The sequence below is a fragment of the Eumetopias jubatus genome, unplaced genomic scaffold, assembly GCF_037043125.1.
Source record: "Eumetopias jubatus isolate StellerSeaLion01/CBP00866 unplaced genomic scaffold, mEumJub1_p1.0 scaffold_3, whole genome shotgun sequence".
In the NCBI taxonomy this organism is placed as follows: Eukaryota; Metazoa; Chordata; class Mammalia; order Carnivora; family Otariidae; genus Eumetopias; species Eumetopias jubatus.
The window spans coordinates 65,178,339-65,186,942 of record NW_028274809.1 but is presented as its reverse complement, the minus strand read 5'-3'; the positions used below and the strand labels follow the sequence as shown (position 1 = coordinate 65,186,942).

At 35.2% G+C, this 8,604-nt stretch overlaps 1 pseudogene; it reads right to left on the bottom strand.

The window, feature by feature from the left end:
• Positions 1–275: 275 nt before the first annotated feature.
• On the bottom strand, positions 276–760 carry LOC114225303 (coiled-coil-helix-coiled-coil-helix domain-containing protein 2 pseudogene; annotated as a pseudogene).
• Positions 761–8,604: the final 7,844 nt, after the last annotated feature.

Sequence of the window (8,604 nt, the reverse complement as noted above, 5' to 3'; positions counted from 1 at the left end):
GAGAAAATCACTTTATTCTAATTCACAAATGAGAACATCACAAAAGGTGATTTAAGGAGGCACACAGATATCTGCCCAACCCCAAATTCAAACCATCTCAATGAACTATACAGTAAGAACAACCTTTTTTATTCCAATTCTGAAGAAAGCTGTATTTAATGATGAAGGAGAAGCTTAACTGGTGGTTTTACACTTTATATATTCACCATTCACCATCAATTATATTTTTATGCTAAATTAACTTGGTTATGAGAGATGATTTTCCTTACCTTCAATTTGAACTTCTTGATTAGGCTAATCCATTTGCAAATCTGCACTGTTTCAGCACCTCGCTGAAACCTTCACAAAGCTTCAGGTCACCCTGGTTCTGGGCACACTCCAGAAACTTTCATCTTATAGTGGCATGGGCCAAACTGCTGCTGCTCCTGGTATGCTGGCTGGGTTCCCTGGTATGAGGCTCCTGGTAAGTGATGTCCCGCCTTGAAGGCTCAGCATTGCCTCCTCCACTGAAGCCCCCAGTGATGGCATGACCTATCGTGTGCCCGACAGCAGAGCCCCCAGCCACGCCAGCTGCAGTGGTTGCCATCTGGGCCATGAGCCCTGGCTGCCGGGGCGCAGCAGCAGGTGAGCCAACAGCAGCTGGTGGAGCCGCTGCCGGAGGCTGAGCTGCTGGCGCTGGTCTAGGTGCCGCTTTCATCTGAGGTGCCCGGCTGGCCAGAGGGGCCATGCGGGAGGTGCGGCTCCGACTTCCACGCAGCATGGTGACTTGCAGAGCAGCTCAGGGTCTCGGGCCTTTGAAATTTCTGACTAGGCATTTAATGGTTGAATTTTATTATTGGTTTAAATAGGATATAAAGTCTGAAAGAAAAGTGCATGAATCTAGAATCGGAGATATAAATATATAAGCAATAGCTAGTTAGCAGCTTGAAATAGATGGACTTAGCAAACTTTAATACTTTTTGAACAGTCTTTTAAAATTCTATTTGTTCTTTAGGAAAAATTATATGGATATTTTAAAGACAATCTCAGTTGATTTTTTTCATTATTAAAGAAAATATACCAAGACAAATGGAAGGTCATATTATCTCTATTAACCTTACAAAATGTCATATAATTTTAGGAGGTAAAATCTGAGAATAATAAAATAGAATAATAAATCTGAGAATAATAAAAATTTTGCCTTTATAAAAATGTGTAAAAAATATGATTATTTTAACTTGAACTGATGCATTGTGTCAGTGTTCTAATAGTATCGCCACCAGATTCACCTAACAGTTTGGTGTCAAATTCAAATTTTTAGTATGCATGTTCAGTGAGCAATGAATTTAAGGTCAAACTTCATTAGCAATGAATACTGGTATCTGTGCAATTTGTCTTTCTCTCTCACTCTCTCTCTTTCTCTCTCACTCTTTTTCTCCTACTCTTTCTCACTTTCTCTCTCACTCTCTCCTAAAAGCCCTGGCAGGGTCCATTAGAAACAGAACTTTATTGACCTGTTATATATATTTTCATACTACATATAATTCAATTTAACAAATTCTCTTCATTCTCCAATCTCACTTCCATTGGTATCTTACTCTCTTCTTATAATATAAAAATACATAGCAAGTTAGAATGACACAAGTGTAGAGAGTAGGGCTGAGTGGTGTGACTGATCATAATTGAGCTGAATTATGAAGTTAGTACTCCAGAAATTTCCTTTGGTCAGTCTTGTGTCTATCTTGCTGATGCTGCATTCCAGTTTTTTTTTTTTTTAATTTTTTAATTTATATTTTTAGAAAACCTTTGCACAGGGAGAGTGAAATTAGGCTGTTGGGAGGAGGCTTCACATTATTGACATTGAAGGGATTAATTGATATTTGCCCAAATGTTTTATGTTAGGCCAAAAGCTTTGAGAGGAACAGTGTTTTGAAACAATTTGTTTAGGAAAAATAAGGTGCATCAGAGGATCAGGGAAGAAAGCAGAGTAGGAAGCACCAGGAATCTATCTTTCCACCCAGACAACAATTGAACTAGAAGAATCTGTTTGATGTAATTTGTTTGGAATCTATCGAAGGCTTAAAACTTCTAGGGGAAACAGAAAGGTAAGGCCCATTCAAAGGAAAAACAAATCAACAAACTATTTCTGAATAACACCCAATGGCAGATCTACTAGACAAATACTTTAAAACAGTAGTCTTAAAGATGCTTAAGGCAACTATGGTAGGTGTGGAGAAAGTCAAGAAAACAGTGTACTCCATGAGTATACCTTATAGTACATTCAGCCTCTTGGATGGTTAATGGTATGTCTTCCATCAAATTTGGGAAGTTTTCCATCATTATTTCTTCAAATAGGCCTCCATGCTAAATTGCAGTTAATTTTCGTCAATTTTAGCTACCTATCTCCCACCCTCAGTGTCATGATAGGAAGCTGAGCATATGTTCCTGGAGCAACCTGCACACACACAGTTTGTAGAAACCAGGATGGACAAAAAGAACCCATCCTCCAAATATTGGGGATCTGTGCTGTGACCCCTAAGGGCTGCTTCTGATCACAGAGGTGCAAAGAGTGTGATGGCTCTTGATGTTGGACCTTCTTCCATTGTTGCAAGCCCCTCCGCTCAGGCAGGAGTGATCTCTAGGGTATTTAAAGGGCTAACACCCCCCCCAAAAAAACAACAAGAACAAAGGGCTAACACCCTTTTTTCTCCTCCTACTCCATTTTTCTCTTTTTCCCCTGTTGGGAACCATATATTAAAGACTAAGGCATTAGAAGGCAACTGCATATACAAGGGAAATTAGAAAGTGACCATACATGCCCAGGGAAAGGTACAGGTTCAGAAAAGTCTTAGGAAGACTTTAAGTTTACACCTTAGGCTAATATTGTCTCAAACAGCTTATAACAAGACAGTAAATACTGGGGAATGGGGAGAATATGATTTCCAGAGTTACCACATTATTAGATTCAAATATCCAGTTTTCAATAAAATTCACAAGGCATACAAAGAAATGCTCCAGAGAGTCCTGCAGGATGAAATGATTAAAGGACACTAGACAGTATGTCTATGTCCATACTACTCAGAGCCATATGAAGAAGTGTCTCCATAAAGGTAAATACATGGACATCTATAAAAGCTAGAATTGTAACAATGAATTTTAACTCCATTTCTTGTTTTCTACATGATTTAAAATAATAATCTTAAAACAGTCTAAAAGCTATCATTGTAACTTGAGTTTTTGCTCTACATTTCATTCTCTACATAATTTAAGAGACCTTTAAAAAATTATTAACTTCTGTTTTAGAATGTAGACTGTATAAGATGTAATTTTGTGACAACAACCACCAAAAGATGCATGCAAAGAGCTGTGAAAGGAGCAGTTTTTGTATGTTATTGAAGTTAAGCTGGCATGAATTTAAATTTGAGTGTTAAAACTTTAGGGTGTTAAATGTAATCTCCATGGTAACCACAAAGATAATAGCTAGATAATATATACAAAAGGACATGAGAAAGGAATTTAAACATCACAGTGTAAAAAAAAAAAAAAAATCTAAACCCAAAAGATAGTAATGCAGGAAATGAAGGACAGAAAATCTATAAGGCATATAGAAAACAAGTAGCAAAATGACAGAAGTTAGTTCTTGCTTATCAGTAATTACTTTTTTATTGAAGTAAAGTAAGAATAACATACAGTGTTATATTAGTTTCATGTGTATATCAGCAAATAAATGTAAATATATTAAAATTTCCAAATCAAAAGACAAATGTTTACAGAACAGATAAAGAAGGTTCAGCCATATGCTGTTCACAATAGACGTTAGATCCAAAGACACAAATAGATTGAAGGTGCCTCAATGGCAAAGATACTCCATGCAAATAGTAACCAAAAGAAATCAGGCATGGCTATCCTAATATCAGACAAGATAGGATTTGAGTTAAAAAAAAATGTTAGAAGAAGGTCATTGTATAAATAAGTTTCAAAGCAGCAAGAAGATAAAACATTTATGTACCTAATAATGACCATCAAAATATATGTAGCAAAAACAGAATTGAAAGGAGAAATAGACAGTTCTACAGTAGTAATAGGAGACTTCAGTACTTCATATCAGTAATGGATAGAACCACCAGACAGAAGAAATAGGGGACTTAACAAAATAAACCAACTAGATCTAACAAAGAAAAACATTCTGCCCAACAGCAGTGTTTATTTTCCTTTCAGGTGCACATGGGACATTTTTCAGGAAAGAACATATGTTAAACCACAAATTAAATCCCAGTAGATTATAAAAGACATTATACAAAATATCTTCTCTGACCACAATGGCTGCAGTTTAGAAATCACTAACTGAAATAAAACTAAACTTTGCAAATCTGTTGAAATTAAACACACTCTTAAGCAACTAAGGGTTCAAAGAAATCACAACTGAAGTTAAAAAAAATACAGATGAAAAATGAAATTATAACATGCAAAACATGGGATGCATAGGAGTGTTAAGGGGAAAAGTATTGCTATAAATGTTTACATTAAGCAAAAAAACCCTAACTTTACACAATAAGCAACTAGAAAAAGAACAAACTAAACCTAAAGCTGACAAAAAGACAGTAATAAAGAGGAGAGCAGAGATAGAGACTACGAAAAAGTAAAGACAATGAAATCAAACGTTGGTTCTTGGAAAAGATTAGCAAAATTGACAAAATTTTGCTTGATTTTTAAAGATTTTTTTAAAGATTTTTTAAAGGTTTAAAAAAGACATTACTAAAAACAAATGAGAATGGAAACATTACTGATTCTAAAGAAATAAGATTTTAAGAGTTATGGACAATTGGATGACTTAGATGAAATGGATAAATTCCTGGAAACACAGAACTTATCAAGAGTAAATCATGAAGAAATAGAAAATCTGAATAGACCCATAACTAGTAAAGATATTGAATCAGTAATCAAAAATCTCCCAACAAAGAAAGCCCTGGACCTAATGGATTCATTGGTGAATTCCACCAAACATTTAAGAAGAATTACCATGATTCTTCACAAACTTTTCCAAAAAATTGAGGAGGAAATATTTCCTAACTCACTCTGTGAGACCAGCATTACTCTGATACCAAAGCCAAACAGAGATATTATAGGAAAAGGAAACTACAGATCAGTATCCCTCATGAACATTGATGCAAAAATCCTAAAAAAATACTAGCAAACTGAATTTAGCAGCTTGTTAAAAGGATTGTATACCATGATCAAGTAGAATTTATTCCTGGTTTTCAAGGATCATTTAACATGAAAATCAATCAATGGAATACATTAACAGAATAAAGGGAAGACAGAAACACGTGGTCATCTTAATTGATGCACAAAAATCATTTGAAAAAAATTCAGTACCATATGATAAAAATACTTGACTGACTAGAAACAGGAGGAAACTACCCAACATGATAAGAGCATATATGGAACACTCACAGCAAATATCATACTCAGTGAGGAAAGACTGAAAGCTTTTCCTCCGAGGTCAGAACAAGGCAGATACCCACTCTAACTACTTGTATTAAATATAATTTGAAGTTCTAGTCAGAGCAATTAGGCAAGAAAAATGTATCCAAATTAGAAAGGAAGGAAAAAAATTTTCTTTTCTCAGATGACAAAATCTCCTATGTAGAAAACCTTAAAGTTTCCACCAAAAAAAAAAAAACCAAAAACCTGTTAGAACTAATAATTCAGCAAAGTAGGTCACAAAATCAACACACAAGTCACTTGCATTTCTATGTACTAACAATAACCTGAAAAGGAAATGACAAAAATAATACAACTTACAATAACATCAAAAGAATAAAATAGTAAGGAATTAACCAAGTAGGTGAAAGACTTGTACATTGAAAACTACAAAACATTGCTGAATGAAATCAAGACATAAATAAAAACATATTCCATGTTAATAGATTAGAAGACTTACTATTATTGAGATATCAAAACTACCCAAACTGATCTACAGAATCAATGCAATCCTTATCAAAAGTTGATTTTTTCTTTTTGCAGAAATAGAGAAACCTACCCTAAAATACATACAGAATCTCAAGAGCTTTTATAACCATCTTGAAGGAAAAGAACAAAAAACAAACAAAAAAATGAAAGAACTCACACTGATTTCAAAACTTACTACAAAGCTACAATAATCAAAACAGGGTGGTACTGGCATAAAAAAATATGTGAACTGATGAAGAATAATGAGTTTAGAAATAAACCCTTTCATACATAGCCAAATAATTTTTGACAAGTACACCATAATCATTCAATGGGAAAAGGGTGGTCTTTTCAACAAATGGTACTGGCAAAACTGGATACTGAAGAATGAAATTAGAATCTTAATGAACACCATATACAAAAATTAATTTAAAATCGATCAAAAACTTAGATGTAAGTCTTAAAACTGTAAAACTCAGAAGAAAACATAGGGCAAAAATTTCATATCATTGGATTTGGCAATGATTTCTTAGATGTGGAACCATAGGCACAAGTCACAGAAAAATAAGTTTTATTTCATGAAAATTAAAAACTGCCCAAAAGACAGTATCAATAGAATAAAAGCCAACCAACAGAATGATAAAAAATATTTGCAAATCATATATAGAAGGGGTTAATATCCAAAATAGAGAACCAGATCTCAAGAGCAAAAAATAAATAGCCATATTAAAAAATGGGCTAAGTGTTCCATGATTCATTGTTTATGTATAACACCCAGTGCTCCATGCAGAACGTGCCCTCTTTAATACCCATCACCAGGCTAACCCATTCCCCCACCCCCCTCCCCTCTAGAACCCTCAGTTTGTTTTTCACATCCATAGTCTCTCATGGTTCGTCTCCCCCTCCGATTTCCCCCCCTTCATTCTTCCCCTCCTGCTATCTTTTTTTTTTTTTAACATATAATGTATTATTTGTTTCAGAGGTACAGGTCTGTGATTCAACAGTCTTGCAAAATTCACAGTGCTCACCATAGCACATACCCTCTCCAATGTCTATCACCCAGTCTCCCCATCCCTCCCACCTCCCACCACTCCAGCAACCCTCAGTTTGTTTCCTGAGATTAAGAATTCCTCATATTAGTGAGGTCATATGATACGTATCTTTCTCTGATTGACCTATTTCACTCAGCATAATACCCTCCAGTTCCATCCATGTCATTGCAAATGGCAAGATTTCCTTCCTTTTGATGACTGCATAATATTCCATTATATATATATATATATATATATATATATATATATATATATATATATATATACACACACACACACACCACTTCTTCTTTAGCCATTCATCTGTGGATGGACATTTTGGCTCTTTCACAGTTTGGCTATTGTGGACATTGCTGCTATAAACATCAGGGTGCATGTACCCCTTCGGATCCCTACATTTGTATCTTTGGGATAAATACCCAGTAGTGCAATTGCTGGGTAGTAGGGCAGCTCTATTTTCAACTTTTTGAGGAACCTCCATACTGTTTTCCAGAGTGACTGCACCAGCTTGCATTCCCACCAACAGTGTAGGAGGGTTTCCCTTTCTCCACATCCCCGCCAACATCTGTCGTTTCCTGACTTGTTAATTTTAGCCATTCTGACTGGTGTGAGGTGATATCTCATTGAGGTTTTGATTTGGTTTTCCCTGATGCCCAGTGATGTTGAGCACTTTTTCACGTGTCTGTTGGCCATTTGGATGTCTTCTTTGGAAAAATGTCTGTTCATGTCTTCTGCCCATTTCTTGATTGGATCATTTGTTCTTTGGGTGTTGAGTTTGATAAGTTCTTTATAGATTTTGGATACTAGCCCTTTTTCTGATATGTCATTTGCAAATATCTTCTCCCATTCTGTTGGTTGTCTTTTGGTTTTGTGGACTATTTCTTTTGCTGTGCAGAGGCTTTTTATCTTGATGAAGTCCCAGTAGTTAAAGAGGGCACATTCTACATGGAGCACTGGGTGTTATACGTAAACAATGAATCATGGAACACTACATCAAAAACTGATGATGTAATGTATGGTGATTAACATAATAAAAAAATAAATAAAAAATGGGCTAAGAACTTGAACAGCTATTTCTTCAAAGATCTAAAAATGTCCAATAAGCACATGAAAAGATGCTCATTATCAGTAATCATTAGGAAAATGCAAATCAAGAGTATAATGAGACACCATCTCATGTTCGTTAAAGTGGCTGCTATCAAAAGAAGAGAAACTAAGTGTTGGTGACAACGTGGAGAATTGGAACCCTTGTGCACTATTGGTAGGAATGTAAAATGGTACAGTTGCTGAGGGAAACAGTATGGCAGTTCCTCAAAAAGTTAAACATAGAATTGTCATATGATCCAGCATTTCCACTTCTGGGTATATAACCAAAATAATTTACAGTAGATTCTCAAAAAGATATTTTACATTTATGTTCATAGCAGCATTATGCACAGTAGCTAAAATCTAGAAGCAATCCAAGTGTCCATCTTTGAATAGATAAGTGAATTATGGCATTATACATAAAATGGCATATTCACCCTTTAAAAAGGAAGGGAGTTCTAACATATGCTAAAGCATGTAAGGGCATTTTGCAAGCAAAATAAGCCAGTTACAAAAAGACAAGTACTGTGTGATT